The sequence below is a fragment of the Nematolebias whitei genome, chromosome 1 (genome assembly GCF_014905685.2).
Source record: "Nematolebias whitei isolate Nwh7 chromosome 1, NemWhi1, whole genome shotgun sequence".
Lineage (NCBI taxonomy): Eukaryota > Metazoa > Chordata > Actinopteri > Cyprinodontiformes > Rivulidae > Nematolebias > Nematolebias whitei.
The window spans coordinates 76,773,395-76,794,121 of record NC_056498.1 but is presented as its reverse complement, the minus strand read 5'-3'; the positions used below and the strand labels follow the sequence as shown (position 1 = coordinate 76,794,121).

The window sequence follows — 20,727 nt, the reverse complement described above, 5'->3', positions numbered from 1 at the left end:
TGGATGGGTTATTAATGGATGGATGATGTATGGATGGATGACAGATGGATGGGTTATTGATGGCTGGATGATGGCTGGATGATGGATGGATGACAGATGGATGGGTTATTGATGGCTGGATGATGGCTGGATGATGGATGGATGACAGATGGATGGGTTATTGATGGATGGATGGATGGATGGATGATGGATGGATGACAGATGGATGGGTTATTAATGGATGGATGATGTATGGATGGATGGATGGATGGATGGGTTATTGATGGCTGGATCATGGCTGGATGATGGATGGATGGTAAACAGAGTTTCTGTTCATTGAAACTACAACTTCCGGGTCCTGAGCTGCAGACGTGTCACCATCAGGTCAGTGTGAGTGTGAAAAGTGTTAAATTGTGTGTTTGACTGAATTCCCGTGAGATCAGACTCTTTGGTTCTGACAGAGTCTAAACAGGTTTAGAGCAGGGAAGGGTACGAATAAAAGTTTAACTTTTTAAAGATTCTTTACACATTACTAATTTTGTGTGTCATCTCGTTTTATTAAAACAAATTAAAACTTAATTATTTTTGATAAATGAACAATTCCATATTTATCCACAATAATAAAATAAAATAGATAAATGTTCAAGGTCAGTACAAGAATTTAAAAAGGCTGACTTAAGACCGTGAACGTTTAAAGTTTTTTTTTATTTTCTTTCCTCCACATTTAACCTTAATTACAAAGTTTAAAGGCCTGGGAAGTTATAATACCAGAGCTTTCTGCTCCCCGGTGACTGTTGAGCAAAATTACTGGAATGACTTCAGGCTCCTGAGGGAGCAAAGAAGTTCTTGTCCAGCAGCTGAAGTGCTGCTGATGCAGACTTCTACTCCTGTGGAGCTGCTGAATCCTCCACTGTTTCATTACAACACTGAAGCTCACAGAGGAACGAAGAACTCCTTCTCTGAGAACTTTAACACAAACATTTCATCGTGCTCGAAGTCAAGATAAAACAAACACTTGGATTATTAAATGAATGCACGTCATCCGCCGCCTTTCATGACAGACTTTCAGACTAAGATCATCTTATGATAATTAAACTCCGACGTCCCCGTGGCTGAGGGGACTGAAGAATGTTTGTAGTTTTGGAGATGAGTCAACTCTGTTTTTGGTGGAAGATATTCATGTGGGTCAGAGTTACACTGTGAAGAAGAACAGAGGAAGTGTTTTTATTTATTTATTGTAAGAGACAGTGCAGAATGATCTGGTGAGTGGAGGCAGACATTTTATCCAACACCAGGATCAAGGGAGGAGCCAGGGGGTGGCCAATGGTGGCCTTGGACCCCATAGATTAATTAAACTTCGGCCACCCCAATCATTTGAGGAAACTATACTTTCAAGAAATATAAAACAGTAAAGTGTAATTTATTCAAATGATCGGGGTGGCCAGTTTGGATATTTATATGGTGGCGACCATCTTGGATTTTAACATGGCAGCCCAGTAGTTGGTAGTGAGCTTTCTTACCTGTAGATGCAGCCACACACCAAAATAAAAGTCAGTAACTCACTTATTTTTCAAGTTATCATGCTCACAACATGCACGGGCGAACACAGGGATGGATGGAAGGTATTTTCAATTCCCCCTCTTTGCTCCAACACGGGAGACAAAGAGACTGAGTACAGCTGTCTGATCAAACTTGGAACTAGTGTCAGCTGCAGTCTCATTAAATGATCTAACTTCACTCGGAGTATGAGTGAAGGATGACTCTCAGCTACTACCAGAACAAAATTCAACTCCATATCTGTAAAAGTGACTGACTCATGACAATGTTTCTGTTGCTTTATGTTGATTAGATATGGCAGCCATCGTTTATTTGAACTGACCCAAACGTTACTCAGTTTTAGATATTCATCCAACAATTACATTCTGAAAGTTCATTAACATCCGTCCAGTGGTTCATAAGATATTGCGCTAACAGACAAACAAGGCTGACAGCAACAGTTAGTCACAATTTTAAAGCAAGTATTTTGTACATAGAATATATGTTGTGGATCACAGATTTCTGAGAAAAAAGTTTTTAAAAAATCTGAAAAAGAAAGTCATAATTATTTCAGTGTGGCTCTTTTAGGAGCGTCGAACTCAGTTACCAAAAGGAGCCAAAATTTAAACACTTTGTCCGAGACGCGGGCCACTTTCAGCTGATACATTAACTTGAGTCAGATACCTGCAACCTCTTTTCTTGGTTGCAGGTTCATGAACAAGAGTGTGATCTGTCTCATTTGACGTTGTGTTTCTTTCCACATGAGAATCAATAATTATAGAATGATCCAGACGTCTTTCTGACTTCAAGTTAGCCAGCTGCTAAGAGACGTCTACACTAAATGATGCATTTATCAGCTTTTTAAAGAAAAAATTAGAAGAGATACAATATTTTACATTTAAATGATCATGTTTGGGGACCAGAGTTGGTAAATGGTAAACGGACTGTACTTATATAATGTTATCAAGATACTCGAAGCTCTTTACTCTACAATCTGTGCCTCATTTACCCGTTCATACAGCACTCTACTAGATCTACACAAACACTAATCAGAGCTTTACATTCATACACTGATGGGACACATCAGAGGCTATGAGGGGTTCAGTGTCTTGCCCAGGGGAACTTCAGCATGTGACTGCTGGTGGAATCGAACCCCCAACTCTTGCATTGGAGGACGACTGCTCTAACCACTCAGCCACAGACGCCCTATCTGGCCTGCAGATTTTGAGTTTGACATACAGTATGTGCTTCAGTTAGCATTCAGAGGAAGTGTTGGGGACCAGCCTCAGCTACTACCACATCAAACCTGTCACATTACCTGAGCTATAACCATTGTTGTGCTTTTACTGGTCAGCAGCCATCTTGAATTGTGTCAGCGCCAAAGTTTTCACGAGTCTAAGAAACATTTTCCACTAATTTTATAAAATATTGTCCAGTTGTTCATGAGATATTTTGTTAACAGACATTATCGCCTGTCTTTACCTTCGATGAATATTTCCATACCATCCCAGTGATCATAGAGACACCAGTTTACTTTTGCACAGAGGGAAACTAATTCTGCCTGAAAGAGCTGCAGTTAAAGAGCTGCAGATGAATTAAGTCATCGCATCGCGGTCCGGGTATTCCACGGAGTAACTGTGTGAGCAGGAGAACAAGTCAAACATCATAAGATGGAGTGTGTCTGAGTGTGGGAATACATTACTTTGAGTTCACACTTGTAAATGAAATTGGTTTCCTTTCCAGTCCTAAGCGCATTTGCAGCGAGTGCATTTCAACCTTCACTTCCCCGAGTTAAGATGCAGGAGCAGCGGCGCTTTGCATGTAAATCTCTCAAGTTTAAGCACACAGCCTACACTCGCCGGCTTGCTCTGTCTGTCCCTTTCATTAACACACACACGCACGCACACACACACACACAAAGCTCACAGCAAATCCAACTCCTCTCAAGAACTCCATAACTTGATTTCTCTTTAAAACGCACTGTAGGGCAATTCTGCAACGTGTCACTGGCAGAGGTGCAAATCCAAACTTACACACACACACACCCTTACAAACACACACATGTGCACACACACCCACACAAACACACATAATCACACGTGACAAAACTGCTCCAAGTCTCAAACAACGACACCTACACAAAAATCAGTCTCCTAAACCACTATCAGTGCCAATAAGGAGTGCTTTTCTCAAAATATTGAATAGTTTAATAAATCCAAATATAAAAACATGTTTTTAATTCAAAATTTTCAGGTAGTGAACATGGATCGGATGTAAATGTGTTCAGCGTAATGGTACTTCCTCCAGTTATTTAACAGTCAACAATGGTGTACCACAAGGCTCAGTCTTAGGACCCACCCTCTTTACAATCTACATACATAATGTAGGTAAAAACATCCCTAATGCATCCATACATTTCTATGCTGATGACACAGTTGTTTATTGTCGAGCTAAAACAGTTGATAAGGCTTTCCAGCTTTTGAAATCTGCATTTGACATCATCCAGACAGATTTGTTCCGCCTCAAACTTGTCCTAAATGCCGACAAAACCAAAGGGATGCTTTTTTCAAATAGGAAGTTGGTCCCAGCAGTTCTTCCTCCGATTTTATCCTCAAATGGTGTCCCCATTGAGTTTGTTGATTCCTATAAATATTTGGGTATCTTGGTCGACTCACATCTCTCTTTTAAGCTCCATGTGGAAAACTTGGTAAAGAAACTGAAAGTTAAACTGGGTTTCTTTTTCAGAAACAGATCCTGTCTAACCCTGAATGCTAGAAAACGCCTTGTATCTGTGACTTTCCTTCCCTCCATTGATTACGGTGACATTATTTACATGAACGCTCCTACAAGAACCCTGCAGATGTTGGATGCTGTCTATCATGGTGCACTAAGATTCATAACTAGCTGTGATTATCGTACCCACCACTGCACCCTGTATTCACTGGTTAACTGGACATCATTAACTTCACGCAGACTCTCTCACTGGTGCATTGTCATTTTTAAATCACTTCTTGGTCTGCTGCCTTCATACATCTCCTCCTACATGTCTCTGCGTGAGTGCAGCTACAGCGTGCACTCTCAGGACATTATTACCTGCAGTGTTCCCTCAATGACTGAACTAGGCAAAAGGGTCTTCTCCTATTCCGCTCCTGTTTCCTGGAATATCTTACAAAAAGATCTGAAGCTCTCGACCTTGACCTCTAAGTGTCTTTAAGAATCTGTTGGACTCCTGGCAGGGACCAATGCAGACATGTTCCTGTTTTTAGTTTTCTACATTCGCCTTGAAATCTAGCTGTTTTTTTTGTTACCTTTTTTCTTTTAGCCATCCTATTTGTAAAAAAAATAAAAATAAAAATAACTGCAGTATGACTTTTTATAACTGTTTATTGTTGCTGTTGTCCATTGTTGTCATATTTCTTTGTTGAAATCAGGTCTCTTTTGTAAATGAGTCTTCGAGGCTCAATGGTATTACCTGTCTAAATAAAGGTTGGATGAATGAAAAAAATTGTAAATTATGCAGAATTCACATGAATTTCTGTATTTAAGAGTGACAAACACTGAAGCTTGTTATTATGGATTTGTCCTCATTTTTGTGGTTCTAAGTCTGCAGCTTTGAAAAAAAAACACTTAATAATAAATAAATATATAAAGAAATTAATGCATAAATGAGCAGATGAATAAATTGACGAATTAATGAATGAATAAATAAATAAATAAATAAATAAATAATAAATAAATGAACAAATAAATAAATACATAATTAAATAAATAAATGAACAAATTAATAAATGGGTAGATGAATAAATTAATAAATGAGTAAATTGATGAATGAATAAATGAACAAATTAATAAATTAATGAATAAATAAACAAGCAAATGAATAAATAAATAAATGAACAACTGAATGAATGAATAAATTAATAAATAAATGAACAAATGAGTAAATATATTAATTAATTAATTAATAGATGAATAAATGAAGGAATGACCAAGTGAAAATAAATGAACAGATGAAAAAATAAATAAATAAGTAAATAAATAAGTAAATAAATAAATAAATAAGCTTATTCTGGAGTGATGCTATGACTTCATGTTGTGTAGACAACTAGATAAAAACAAGCGTCTCTAAGGAATTTGAAAAGTGAATGTTTGTAGTTTTGGAGATGAGTGTTTTTAGGGACTAGAACAGAACAGAGGATGTAAGTAAACCTAAATGTTTTTGGTGCAAGATGTTCAAGTGTGTATGAGTTACACTGTGGAGAAGAACAGAGAGGTTGCCTTGTTTGTTTGTTTGTTTGTCTGAGTCAGAGCAGAGTGACAGATCCTGGTGAGTGGAGGGAGGAATTTTATCCACCAGCACCAGGTACAGTGGTGGAGCCAGGGGGTGGCCAATGGTGGCTTTGCCCGACATAAATTAATTTAAACCCACCCCAATCATGTGACAAATGTATACTTTTAAGCAATATAAAATATATTATATAATTATTTATAATATAAAAAATAAAAAGCTTAGTTTATTCATATGATAGAGGTAGCTGATTTACATATGTATGGTGGTGGCCATCTTGGATTTTAACCTGGCAACCCAATTTTTTAAATACATTTTTCGTTTAACTCGATGAAGCCACACACCAAACTGGAAGCTGGTGCCTCTCATATTGCTCAGGTGCTCATTGTACCACGCTCGTTTCCTTTCCACCTTTTCACTTCACGCCCGGAGACCCTGGCAACGTTTGGTGAGAAAGTCCAGTCCTGCTCTGGTGTTCAGACATTCTTCATGGAAGAAACATCATTTACAGAAAGCTGAACTTTACATGACTGAACAGGCATTTGGATATATTTTATAGTTTTGTTACACACTTGAGTTTTATGGGTTTAGGTGTTTTTACTACAGAATGTGTCAGCTACCAAAGCATTAGAAACGTTTTGCAAACTCTTCTTGTTTTCACAATCTTTTACAGTTTAAACAGTAAAACTAAGATAATTGCGTCTTTTTTCGCCCACTGTGTCTCTCAATGTTTTAGTGTATCGATGCTCTGTATGTGCAGCTAAATTGACATGCAGATAATCTCAACACCATCGGGCCGAACATTGTCCGGACCAGGACAGAAGAGAAGAAAAAGGAACAGAAGCCCACCAAAAAAGGCTCTCCAAACTCGTGCTTATTCAAGACAAGTTCATGTGTCATCATCACTGATTTTAATGGATCTGCTCCACGGGCTCAGCAGCACGGTGCTGTGAATCACCCATCAGGACACCTGGCTCTCTACGGCACTGGAAAACATGGCCGACTTGGTGCAACGCCGTCAGGACAGATGCAGATTAACACATTAGGCTGGTCCCTCTCACCTCTCCCCCCCTCTGGCTGGACCATGATGAGCATCTCGTTCTGTCAGCGCCGAGCTGCAAGGAATATCAGCGGCCATTCGCCAAAAAGTGACTATTTTTTAATAAAATCTCTCAACCAAAGAGAGGTTTTGGGAATGTACAAAAACAAGCAAGGCAGAACAATAAATATGGTTATACAATTTCTTTAAAGTATATACCAAACAATGTTCAGTCAGATCATCTGGACAGTTTTTTTTTTTTTTCTTCTGAGATGTTTCGCCCTCCATCTGAAGAGCTTCATCAGTCTGAGGTAACACCAAACAAAACTGATTCTCCACCAACAGCTTACTCCAAAGTGGAAAAAGTGGTTTTGTGTTTCCTCAGACTGATGAAGCTCTTCAGATGGAGGGTGAAACGTCTCAGCAGAAAAAAAAAAAAAAAAACTATCCAGATGACCTGACTGAACATTGTTGGATTTTATGCCTGGATTATTGAGCATGAACTTTGGTGTTCAAATTATCCATCCATCCATCCATTTTATTTACCCGCTTCTTCCATTTTGGGTCACGGGGGTCGCCGGTGCCCATGTATGTTTTTGGTCTGTGGGAGGAAACCGGAGCACCCGGAGAAAACCCACGAATGCACGGAGAGAACATGCAAACTCCACCCAGAAAGGCCCCTGGACCGGGGTTTGAACCAGGGACCTGCTCGCTGAGAGGCAGCAGCTCTACCAGTTGCGCCACCGTGCTGCGTGTTCAAATTATATAATTTGCTATTTTATTTTAAAAAAAATAATAATAATAATTTAAAAAAAAACAGATAAAATTTTAAAATAAATGTGAAAATTTCAGAAAATTGTTCCACAAAATGATCATTTTCAGAATTAGGATGTAGGGGTGTAGCTAAGATGATTTGTCACATTTTGAACAGCTGTCAAGCAGAACTACCGTAATGTCCGGTCTATAAGCCGCTACTTTTTTTTAACAAGCTTTGAGCAGCGTGGCTTATACACAACTGTGGCTAATTTTTAATTTTTTTTTTTTTGACGTGCTAACAAGCTTCATGCCGCCAAAATATTTAGCCTCATGACACATAGCTGCCCGATACATGTCTCTCTTGGGGGGTGGGTCCTCCTGACACAATGAGACTACCTGTATAAATAAAGGTAAAAAATAAAAATTAAAAATCAGACTAATGAAATTACCATACAGGTTACAGTGGATCCACTTCATTTTGGGGGAATCAATCATGAGGAAATTATTTTCCCTCAGTCCCGTTCTCTCCTCCCCGTTGTGCCCCCAGGGAGGGGGGTGCAGTGGTACAGGCAGAACAAAACGTTTACTGTATGTATTGAGCATGGACATTTTTTGGTTTTGAACCAGTTTGACATGACTGTCGACGAGGAAGAGGGCCGACACAAGAGGAGGGGACGTGCCAAAGACACCATCTTAGCACCAACATAACTGGTTTGTTCCACTTTGGAGTAAGCTGTTTGGGGGAAGAATCAGTTTTGTGTTGTGTATTTCCTTGACTGATGAAGCCTTCTGGATGGAAGGTGAAACGTTTCAACAAAAAAAAAAGAAACTGTCCAGATGACCTGACTAAAAAATTGTTGGGTTTACTGTATGTATTTGTGTTTGTTACCGGTACGTAATGTAGCATTCTGCTGTGGTTGACTGTTAGTCACATGTCCTCATGGAGGAATTATGGGTAAAATTTATGTTCATTGTTAATCATTTCAGTTAGCTGTTTAGCCTTGTTCTTTTAGTGATTAGTCTGTTTTGTTAGCCTAGTTTATGTGTCATTATGTGTTAGTTTGTGTTAGGTCATTCGGTAGAGTAGCCATGAGTGAGGGAGGTACTTGTCACTGAGTGGGTTCACTCAGTGTGTGTGTTGAATAGTGAGATAAAGTTTATAAAACACCATCCGATGGTTGATTCTTGATCTACAACAAGAGCTGCACATCTCTCAGTAGCTGTGTACTGATATGCTGCAGTATTTAATTAAAAGCTTTAAAATGTTTCTGTGTAAATATCTTATGTTACAACATGGATGCCTGCAGCTTATAGACAAGTGCAGTCTATATATGTACATTTTTTTTTAATTAGTGGGCGTGGCTTGAATTCAGGTGCGTTCAATAGTCCAGAAATTATGGTACTTCCAATAATTTTTGTGTATGATATGTGGTTATATGTGTGATTAAAGTTTCAATATGTGAAAAGGCCTCGAGCCGTTTACAGAACAAACTAGTTTCTAAAACTTTTTGCCACATTTCTAAATATTTTCAGCTTTCACTAATCTTCATGAAATAAACTTATACTACCTTGATGCTTATATCTTATGGATACATTAGGACATTAAAAAAAGTTATTTAGATATTCTTGGTACCGTTCAAAAAGTGACATTTAGGATTTGGCCTTAAATTAAATTATTAAAATGACCATCCTTCTCAGAGCCCCAGCGCTCTGATTTATGTCAGAAAACATTTCTCTTTCAAATAAAACAGGTTGTAGCTTCAAGTACTCGGAGCACGATGAGTCGGTTTGAACTGAAGTTTGGCCGCTCAGCTGGAATGGACAACGCCGAGTTGTTGCTGTTTTGGTCCATCCTCATAAATGATGTTGAAATACTGCAAGATGTTACCTTCAGATGATATACTATGGATGACTCAGCAACTACCACACCAGATTTAAGCTCATTATCTATAAAACCTAATGAAATATAGATAGACATGTGATGGACTTGCGACCCCTCCAGGGTGTACCCAGCCCCTCGCACAGTGATTGCTGGACATGGGCACCGGCGACCCCCGTGACCCAAAATGGAATAAACGGGTAAAGATAATGGATGGATGGATGAAATATAGATACTTTACTTTACTTTGTGTTGGTTAATGTTGATGTCCATGTTTGATTTTGGTGAGTCCAAAAGTTAATCAGTTGTATATATCCAACAATCATTACTTTCTGAGAGTTTTACTCATTTCTGTCCAGAAGATCATAATATATTTTGCTAACAGACAGACAAATTTAGTTTTAACAGTTAACGTCAAAGTTTTAAGGCAAGATATTGTGCAATATATTAGTACTCAACGTACGCTTTGAAGATTATTGTCAGCTACTACTTCTCCAAACTTTAGCACAAATCTGGTAAATTATTTTAAATTGATTTTTATTGTTTCCAAAGCTCGGTTGGTTGTGGCAGCCATCTTGATTTGGGTTGGCTCCAGAACATAATCCTTTGGAATCGACTATCCAGTGATTATTTGGTAAGAGTTTCATTAAAATGTGTGCAGTGGGTCATGCGATACGCCCTTCAGATACACACACACACACACACACACACGCACACAGGTAAAAGCTTCATCGCCCTTTCACCTCCAGCGGTGGGCGGTAAGAATATGATTTGGTTTTGTGATAAAATGTAATTCCAGCCTGCAGTGATCCGAGCCCTGGTCATCCAGATCCAGACTGATGGTTAAACCGCTCACACCCCGTCTGCCCCACAGAAACACCAACACATCCGCCCCCCGCAGGGGCTCCGCTCACGCCAGGCCTCATTCTCATGATGTTACAGGTGTGTGTGTGTGTGTGTGTGTGGGGGGGGGGGGGGGGGGTCAGAGAGCACATTTTGCAGTAACGTGATTATTTGTGAGGTGTACTTGAGGGTTTATCATTCCTGCCTGGTTGGACATCCTTCCTTCGAGGCTCACGATGCGTTCACTGACCTGTGCTGCTCTGCTTCAGCAAATAACAAAAGAGTAGGGGGGAGGGGATTTATTTATTTTTTTTTGAATAACTAGTTGTTATGTTATTACACCAACCCTATGCTGCTTAGTTTCTGTTAGTTTGTATTTTTAATAATTAAGTTGTTGGTTTTCTCAAACATCTTGAAATCATGCGTCATTCCAGCAGTTAATGTTTTATATTTATCCTTCAAACCCTGAACCTGAACAGCTCATATTTGCAGCTCTGTTAGTAAATTAACTTTGCAGGATTGGGGTGGTGTGGGCAGCACGGTGGCGCAACTGGTAGAGCTGCTGCCTCTCAGCGAGCAGGTCCTTGGTTCAAACCCCGGTCCAGGGGCCTCTCTGGGTGGAGTTTGCATGTTCTCTCCGTGCATGTGTGGGTTTTCTCCGGGTACTCCGGTTTCCTCCCACAGACCAAAAACATGCATGTTGGACTGATTGGAAACTCTAAATTGTCCCTAGGTGTGAGTGAGAGAGTGAATGGTTGTTTGTGTCGTTTGTCTCTATGTGGCCCTGTGATGGACTTGCGACCCGTCCAGGGTGTACCCCGCCCCTCGCACAGTGATTGCTGGACATGGGCACCAGCGACCCCCGTGACCCAAAATGGAATAAACGGGTAAAGATAATGGATGGATGGATGGATGGATGGATGGATTGGGGTGGTTGCAGATTAAATTATGGTGGCCACGTCCACCATTGACCACCCCCTGGCTCCACCCCTCCTCTCTGCTCTGCCTCAGACAAGAAATAAAACTCCCTCTGTTCATCTCCACAGTGTAACTCCTCCTCGCTTGAGTATCTTACACAAAAAAAACATTAAAGTTTACTTCATTCTCCATCCAGAAAAACACTCATCTACAAAACTACAAACATTTACTGCTCAAACCTCTCAGTGACAGGGACATCAGCATACAGCTTGTTATATTGTATACCAGCAGATAGAAGTGACATAAGTATTTCCTAACAATGCTTTTCCAGGTGAGGTGTTTTTTCTTCCAGCACCCCTCCCCCACCCCACCACTGGCATCGATTATTGACTTTCAGTCTTGTTTTCTTTGTAGCAAAGATTCTCCAAAGTTTTAAAATCTTTTGATTATATAATGAACTGTAGGAGAAAGGATTTTTGTCCCTGTCATTGTCCCAGTATTTTTAAACACATTCAGGCTGTTGAACCTCTGCACATCTTTACCTGTTTAGTTGCAAAAGCTGTTTCTTATTCAGACAACTCACTGTTACAGGTGTTTGTTGCCCCTGTTGTTCAGATGTGATGCTGCCAAAACAGGTTTGAAATTCAAATCATTTTGTTTTTATTAACATTTTACACAACGTCCCAACTTTTTATTTAGAGTTTGAGTTGTAAAATATTAAAATGCTGGTCTACCATAGAGGCATGTCATGGAGCTGGGGTCTTTTTTTGGAGCACTCAGATCCAAACTTTGTATTTTTGCAGCTTTCTTGCTTTATACAAAACTGAAAAACCTTTAAAAGCGAAATATGATTATTTTTACACATAAAATCACTATATTTTGTCTGTATGCTCAATCAGTGGTGCATCTGTGGAAACAAATGTGTCACTTCCATGAATTATGCATTAATATTATTATGTATTTTCTGCAGCATGACTCAGCGCTGCACACTTCCTGCAGAGACCTGGATTTTCTTACTGCTTGTTATGAAGCTTGTTACGAAGCTTCCTCCAGTTATTTAACGGTCAACAATGGTGTACCACAAGGCTCAGTCTTAAGACCCACCCTCTTTACAATCTACATAGGTAATGTAGGTCAGAGCAGCCCTGATGCATCCTTACATTTCTATGCTGATGACACAGTTGTTTATTGTTGAGCTAAAACAGTTGATAAGGCTTTCCAGCTTTTGCCATCGGCCTTTGACATCAACCAGTAAGACTTGGTCCATCTCAAACTTGTCCTAAATGTCGACAAAACCAAAGGGATGTTGTTTTCAAATAGGAAGCCGGTCCCAGCAGTTCTTCCACTGATTTTATCCACAAATGGTGTCCCTACTGAGTTTGTCGATTCCTATAAATATTTGGGTATCTTGGTCGGCTCGCATCTCTCTTTTAAGCTCCACATGGAAAACCTAGTAAGGAAACTGAAAGTTAAACTGGGTTTCTTTTTCAAAATTAGATTCTGTCTAACTCTGAATGCTAGGAAACACCTTGTATCTGTGACTTTCCTTCCCTCCATTGATTATGGTGACATTATTTACATAAACGCTCCTACAAGCACTCTGCAGATGTTGGATGCTGTCTATCATGGTGCACTAAGATTCATAACTGCCTGTGATTATCGTACCCACCACTGCATCCTGTATTCACTGGTTAACTGGTCATCATTAACTTCACGCAGACTCTCTCACTGGTGCATTTTCATCTTTAAATCACTTCTTGGTCTGCTGCCTTCATACATCTCCTCCTACATGTCTCTGCGTGAGTGCAGCTACAGCGTGCGCTCTCAGGACATTATTACCTGCAGTGTTCCCTCAGTGAGGACTGAACTAGACAAAAGTGTCTTCTCCTACTCCGCTCCTGTTTCCTGGAATATTTTGCAACAATATCTGAAGCGCTCAACCTTGACCTCTCTAAGTGGCTTCAAACATATGAGTTCATGGCAAAAATCAATGCATACATGTTCCTGTTTTTAGTTTTCTACACCGCCTTACAACCTAGATGTTTTTTTTTGTTTTTTTTTTACATTTACTTTCTCTTGTTCTTCTCAATCTGCAGGCTTTTTATGATTGTCCACTGTTGTCAACACTCTTCGTTAAAATCAGGTCTCTCTTGTAAATGAGTCCCCGAGGCTCAATGGGATTAACCTGTATAAATAAAGGTTGAACGACTATTTCCAGTTAAACGTGTTCATCTTGGTGCATAGTTTTTATTTAATTGCTGTTTTACTGAATTGTTCACTTTATGAAGAATAGAAAGGATGAAGAGCTCAGGTGTGGCCCTTCAGAGGCTGTCCTCTAACAGGGATCTAAAATAAGCTCATGACTCATTTGGTTCAGGAGGTGATTTGAGGTCCTCGTTTAATTATCTTGACTTATCCAAAAGAAAGCTTGCAGGTGGTCAAATTTCCTGAGCTGGCCTGACAAGATGATGATAGATTATCCCCGGTGAAAGAGAAAGTCACGCGAGGTTCATCTACTGTGACAGTTTTTTAGCTCCGACTCAACTGATGACTAATAATTATGCTGAGACTTACTATGGATATAATGTTAAAATAAAAATATATATTTTCCACAGTTGAAAGTTTAGTGTCTACAAAACTGGTGAGAACAATTTATACAACTTAAATCAACTTTAATTACAAAAAAATGTACTTGATGAAACGTCTGATTCTGTATTTTCCTGTCCGTGTGCTTATTTGTTTGTTTCCACCAGACTGGTTCCAGCATTGGTGCAACGCCCAAAGACTCAATAACAAACTCTTTACTGGTCCAGAACAAAATCCAGTATCTTACTGGGTGATGCCATGGAGACACAAAATCAGAAGGAAAATATACTGACCTTACTTGGAATCGTGCTGAATTGGTCCTTACAATGTTTGCATACGTGCGACTGCAAACGTATTGTTGCATTTGATCAGTTTGCTTTAAATGATATGCTAATTTTTGGTTGCAATTATTTATTTATTTTTATTTCACCTTTATTTAACCAGACATAAACACTAATAAGTTCTTATTCACAGTGCTGGCCTGGCAACACCAACAGGTACTTGTACGGTCATGTGAAGGGAAACAATACCATTGGGCACATCTATAAAACTGAGTAGTCATTAAAAAGCAATGAAATCACAAATTACATTAACAACAGTTCACTGTCAAAGTTAAATGGCAACATTACCAAGCATGAAAACATTAACAAGTGTCTTTAAAATGGCTTTTAAAAGATTTTTTAAAACTGGAGACTGAGACAAGTGAGGTCAGACAAAGATTTTTGAAGCAGAATCCATTCGGATGGAGCAGCAGAGGAAAAGAGAGACTTGGTCTTTACAGTTGTCCACCACAAATACTGAGAGGATCGAGCGTTATACTTCAAAACAGGTGCTAGTTGTAGTTGATTAGTTAAAAATGGAGGTGACAAACACAGCAACGTTTTATAAGTGAGGGTAAACCAATGAATTTCAGGACGAGTATGTAGAGAAGACCATTTAACAAGCGAGTAGAGACACTGATATTTTATAAGAAGCGTTAGTAACAAAGCCAATAGCAGAGTGATAAATTGTCCAGCTAATGAAGGACACCCTTACAAGCATGTCTGTAAATCATGTCTCCATAATAAAGCACAGATAGAATGATTTTTTTTTCAACAATGGTGCGTTTTTCAGCCAAAGTAAACCAAAATCAATTTCTATACAGATAACCAAGTCTTGCTTTAACCTTCGATTGCAAAACTTTAACACGATGTGAAAAGGACAGAGCACCATCAATCCAAATTCCCAAATATTTATAAACAAAACTAAATTATAAAATGAGTCACAAGCTGTCCTAATTATATTTTAATGTGACCACAGTCTGGTTTTTGTTTCCAGTCAGTGAGTCACAGTTCAGAGATGTCCAACGCCCACTGAAGGCAGCATCTCAGAGGGCTGCAACTAGTCCAACAACAACCATGAGGAAGTCTCCTGAATGTCTTCAGAACATTTTCCAACTTTCACAGTTGTTCTCAACCTTGTTGCTTGAGTTGCAGAGGTCCGGAAAATTAAGATTTAAAAACACCAAAACGTTCTGCAATAACTACTTGCAATAAAAGTCACTGTGGGCATCTCCAACACATCCTTTGAAATAAAATATCTGAGCCTAAAGTCCAGGACTAAAAATGCTGAAACTACCTATTTTATCACAATTTGAAGTCCACAGCTAACCCTCCAACAGCTGAGATACTACCTCCAGTCGTCTTTTATTTCTTGCACGTTCACACTAAAGGAAACTACATTTTGAAGGGTTCCATGTAAGTTCAAGATGCCCGTGATAACTCCGGTTTGTGACTAAATGTGTCAAACTCAAGTTCTAAACTGTGACAGCAGCAGTGTGAAGTCATGCCACTCATGCACGGAAATTAAGAGCTCTCAACAATGTTTCGAGACATTTAGTAAATTATCTCATGAATGCTGTTTATCACCACCAGTCACAACCCAGTGAGATGTTCAGGGTTATAAGACCAGCAACCAATGAAAATGTTCCGTGCACCTCACAACATTGAATAAGAGAACTGTGCACGGAACATTCTAAGCTCAATGACAAACTATTATACAACAATCTATTGCAATGACCCAGACAGGCAAATACCAAGTATAACCTTTGACCTTGATATGTGACCTTGACCTTGGTACTGGTTAGAGTTGCATTCGGGCCCAAATAATCCAATCTGACCTGGCCCCAGCCCGTAGCCATCAATTCCGAACCCCACCCGACCCAATGAATTAATAGTAATTACAGGTCCGAACCCGAACCCCCCCCCCCCCCTCGTCCCCCTCCACCAACATTTTTAATTAAGCTTTGACTGCTTATAGTATATTAATGGTCTATAGATACGAGGACAGTGGTAAAGATAGTTTTATGTTGGACATTGGACAATCGAGCTCCGTGGCTTCAGCGATGTGTTCCTCTCGTTCGAGTTCAGCTGACTGAAATCAGACTGCCTGCATCGGATCGAACGAGAAGGACACACCGCTGAAGCCATGGAGCTCGAATGTCCAACGTAAAACTAACTTTACCGCGGTGACACACACAAGCTGAGGGGGTGTTTGTCTTTTCATGGTCGTCAAAGAGCATTAAAACCTTGTTTCTGCCTGCATTCTGCATTATTCAGACATGGACCCTGCTCTGACATTTCTGTTTTGGGATCTCACCTGTTTGGGTCATCGGCTGCGCGAATCCGCCGAGTGCAGCGTCTGAATGAACATCAATTTGGGCGATGGATCGCTGCCTGGCAGTATAATCCCATCTGAAGCTTAACTGAACTTTATTTTACTTCAAGGCCTGTCAGCTCATGGTGAAACGGTCACATGCAACTGGTGAATGTCTGGCAAGCCATGTAGTCATATAATTGGAATTTATGGCAAGCCATGTTGCCATATAACTGGATTTTATGGCAAGCCATGTTGCCATATAATTGGATTGCGGCTGATCCGCTAACGCAATCAAAAGCCCAACACCGACCCGGCCAACCCATCCAGCATATTATCATGGACCAGCCCGCCCCGAATTCGGGTCGGGTCGGGCTTCGGGCCTGGGTTAGAAATGGCAGCTCTAGCACTGGGGTGATGAAACATGTATGTACCAGTTTGTCTAGTGATGATACATATGTTGGTGATGTTTCAATAAATGAATTTGAGCAGATCAGAAGTTATAAATGTGGCAACAGAAGGTTTATGAATGGATGGAGAATGAGAGGCATTTAATAAAAACACATGGTTAGCATAGCATTTAAGTCTGACTGAACAGAAATTCTGAACGCAATAAAGATATGTTTATGATGACGTATTAACTTGCCTCCTAGGAAATTCTCTGCCTGTTGAAAAATCTCACTGCTTCTTTGCTGTTGTTTCAAAGAAACAGGTCAATCAAATAGTTCTGGTACTAACCCTGGTTTAGCACTGAAACATCCATTCATCCATCCATCCATCCATCATCTTTACCTGCTTCTTTCTTTTCAGGTCACGGAGGTCACTGGTGCCCATATCCAGCAGTCACTGTGAAAGAGGCGGGGACACCCTGGACAGGTCTCCAGTCCATCACAGGGACACATAGAGACAAACAACCGTTCACTCTCTCACTCACACCTAGGGACAATCAGACTAACATGCAGGTTTTAGGTCTGTGGGAGGAAACAGGAAAACCCAGAGAAAACCCATGCATGCATGGAGAGAACATGCAAACTCCACTCAGAAAGGCCCCTGGACAGGATTTGATCTAGCAGCCTTCTTGCTGAGAGGCGGCAGTTCTACCAACTGAGCCACCGTGCCACCAGCACTGAAACAGTTTCAGTAAAAAAAAAAAGTTCTGTGTTACACAGGGACATGTATAACTAGCATCTTTCATAAAACCTTTCAACCCAGATCTGAGACGTCTGTCGAGGCACTGTGTAATTTTGCACTCACCATGCTCCATAATTTTACTTGTTTAATGAAGAATTATAACTGTGCCTGAGGAGAAGGGGATGGGACGGCCCTTTCTGAGCTCTCTACAAAACTAACCTTTTCAGTTCAGGAAGTCAAAACGGGTCAGAACCTCAGACAGGTGAAGGCATTGATGAGTTCGTCTTTTTGATCTGCTGTGATTGCTGACTGTTCTACAAAGCTTTGTTAATAAATATGAAATCTACACCCGGTTGTTTTGGGAATCGCTTTTTCGCCACGACACGTCTTTTGACCTGTTTGGTTTGCTTCACGAAAGGACCAAGGCGATGGTATAGTTTTTTTTTTAAGTAAACCCACCACAGTTTTGCCTCTGAAGCACCAAGCAAGGTAGTGACACAGTAGAGACGGTCAATAGACAGCAAGGCCCAAGGTTGTGTTGTAGCGATGATAATGAATGAGAGTTTGTGCGAGCAGCTGCTGTAGCGCTGCACTGCTAGCTTTAGTTATAAACGCTCGCATTGTCGCCAGTTTTGGTCAGCTCAGTGGGAAATTTTATAAAGATCCAAAAGCTGCTTAAAGACAAGCTCAGCTTTACAGTAATGCAGATCTTTTTTTCTGAAAGAGACAACAGACACACAACACATTATGCTACATGACCAAGACAGCTGCTCTTTTTTTTTTTTTTTAATGGGCAAACTGGCAACAATGCAGGCATTTATATTCAGAATAAAGAAACATCTGTACCATGCTTGGTCTTGATGGAGAAAGAAGATGAAAATTAAAGACATATTTAAAAAAGGGTCAAATATTCCAAACGTTTGGAACATTTCCAAAAGAACTTATATGTCGACTAACGTGAGTTTTCTTTTAAAGGCATTTTAACAATCCGTGCAGCCAATGGTGGATTTATAGCACATATTCAATATTCATACCTAATACTTATTGGGTCAATATTCTCATGTAACAAATTATAATAATATTGCCTAATTTGATAATTAGCATTCAACAGCACTTGGAAGAACGTGAACACTTAAAAATAATATATAGAAGAGCATACTGACTGGAGCACCAGCTCCCCCTTGACCCAGCACTGAAAATAAAAATAAAATCAAACGTTGAACTTGCTTGCTTATAAAAAAGTTATGGTTGACTACAGTAAGCTGGTTGTAGCAGCTGTTGCTGCATCTTCACATTCTTACTCAAGTATTAAGTATGCACTGGCATGGACAAATTCAGATTATTAAAAAGTCACTAATAATGGCTGATTAATGGATCGTTCTTTTATCACACCTAGGGACAATTTAGAGTTACCAATCAGCCTAACATGCATGTTTTTGGTCTGTGGGAGGAAACCGGAGCACCCGGAGAAAACCCACGCATGCACGGAGAGAACATGCAAACTCCACCCAGAAAGGCCCCTGGACCGGGGTTCGAACCAGGGACCTGCTCGCTGAGAGGCAGCAGCTCTACCAGTTGCGCCACCGTGCTGCGAATGAGTTAACCATTTACTGTAATACCACAGTGCTCCAACATCTCCACAGCAAACACCCCCCTCTATGCATCCAGACTGCAGCGAACCATCACGTTGGGACAGTTTGATTTAATGTTTATCTAAAAGGATTAACGTGACTGTTCCATACTGTGACTGAGTAAAGATAGCTAGAGTTATACCAAGTGATACACCAATGTCCTCCGCCTCCGAGGGGTTTGAACAGTAAATATTTGTAGATTTAGAGATGAGTGTTATTTTCTGAACTGGAAATGAACATACAAAGTAGGTTGCAATTAAAACTTCATATTTTTGGTGCAAAATATTTAAGTTGGTAGAAGTTAAACTGAGTGGAATAATAAAAGTAGTTTATTATTTATTTTTCTTGTCTGAAGCAGCGCAGAGTGATGAATCCTGGCGAGTGGAGGGCGCAGTTTTATCCACCCCTGGGTGCAAACGTAGAGTCGGGGAGGGTGGCAAATGGTGGTGGCCTTGATCACCATAAATTAATCTTTGTCCACCCCACGGACCACCACAATTAATTGAAGAAACTATACTTTTAAGCAATATAAAAACTAGAAAGCACAGTTTCCCCAAAAGATAAAGGTTGCCAGTAGGCCCGCCACAATAACAAATTTTGCTGAGCAATTAATTGTCTCAGAAATTATTGTGATAAATGATAATATTGTTTGAAATTTGACAATATTTTGTAATTATTGTCAAATTTAAGAAGAAATGCTGGTTAATTTTTGTGTGTATTACTTTTTTTGACCACTGGATGGCAGTATAAAACAATTTGAACCGAAGGATGGATAGTGAGGGAGCGAGCAGCGTGTCTTTTTAAGAAAAATGGGAGGGAGACCCCTTGACATGACATGTCTCTCGTTTCTGTTATTCGGTTCTCAAAATGGCAGATGTTCAGTGTGGTTTGAGCCTAGCGTACCATTTGTTACACAAAGCTTTTAATAAAAAATCTGCAGCTTAGCTACTTTTAACGATCAAAATACACGATTTTGGACAGTTAAAACAGATTTTAATGAAAAGGGAGGGGTCAGTGAAGAGCACCGGAGTTGAGCTTTTTGTCATCCAGTGTCTTCAGTAGAAAGAGAGAGATGAAGAAACGATAAAGCCGATAAATGAAAATGAGGTTGATAATTTTCATTTATCATGCGATTAATTGATTTATTGTTTATTGTGACAGGCCTAGTTGCCGGTTTACATTTTATATGGCAGCAGCCAGCTTGGATTTTGACATGACAATCAAATTTTCTTTAAAAAACCTTTCAAATGCGTAGACGTAGCTATACATGAAAATGCAAGTCGGTACCTCACTTATTTTTAAGTTATACTCACAACATGCAAAACAAACAAAGTGTTTTCAATTCACACGCTTTGTTTTGTGTTGAGAACAATACATGTAAACTTAAGTTTTGTCCATGTGTTCATGAGATATTTTGACACACACACACACACACAAATAAGTTATTAACATAAATGTCCACCTTTTACTACCACAAGTGGTAATTTCTAAAGAACTTTTTAGCTGT

At 39.8% G+C, this 20,727-nt stretch overlaps 1 protein-coding gene across 1 annotated transcript in view; it reads right to left on the bottom strand.

Moving 5' to 3' along the window:
* LOC119413542 (GDNF family receptor alpha-1) overlaps positions 1–20,727 on the bottom strand; it is a 251,133-nt gene that overhangs the window by 189,669 nt on the left and 40,737 nt on the right. The window lies entirely within an intron of this gene.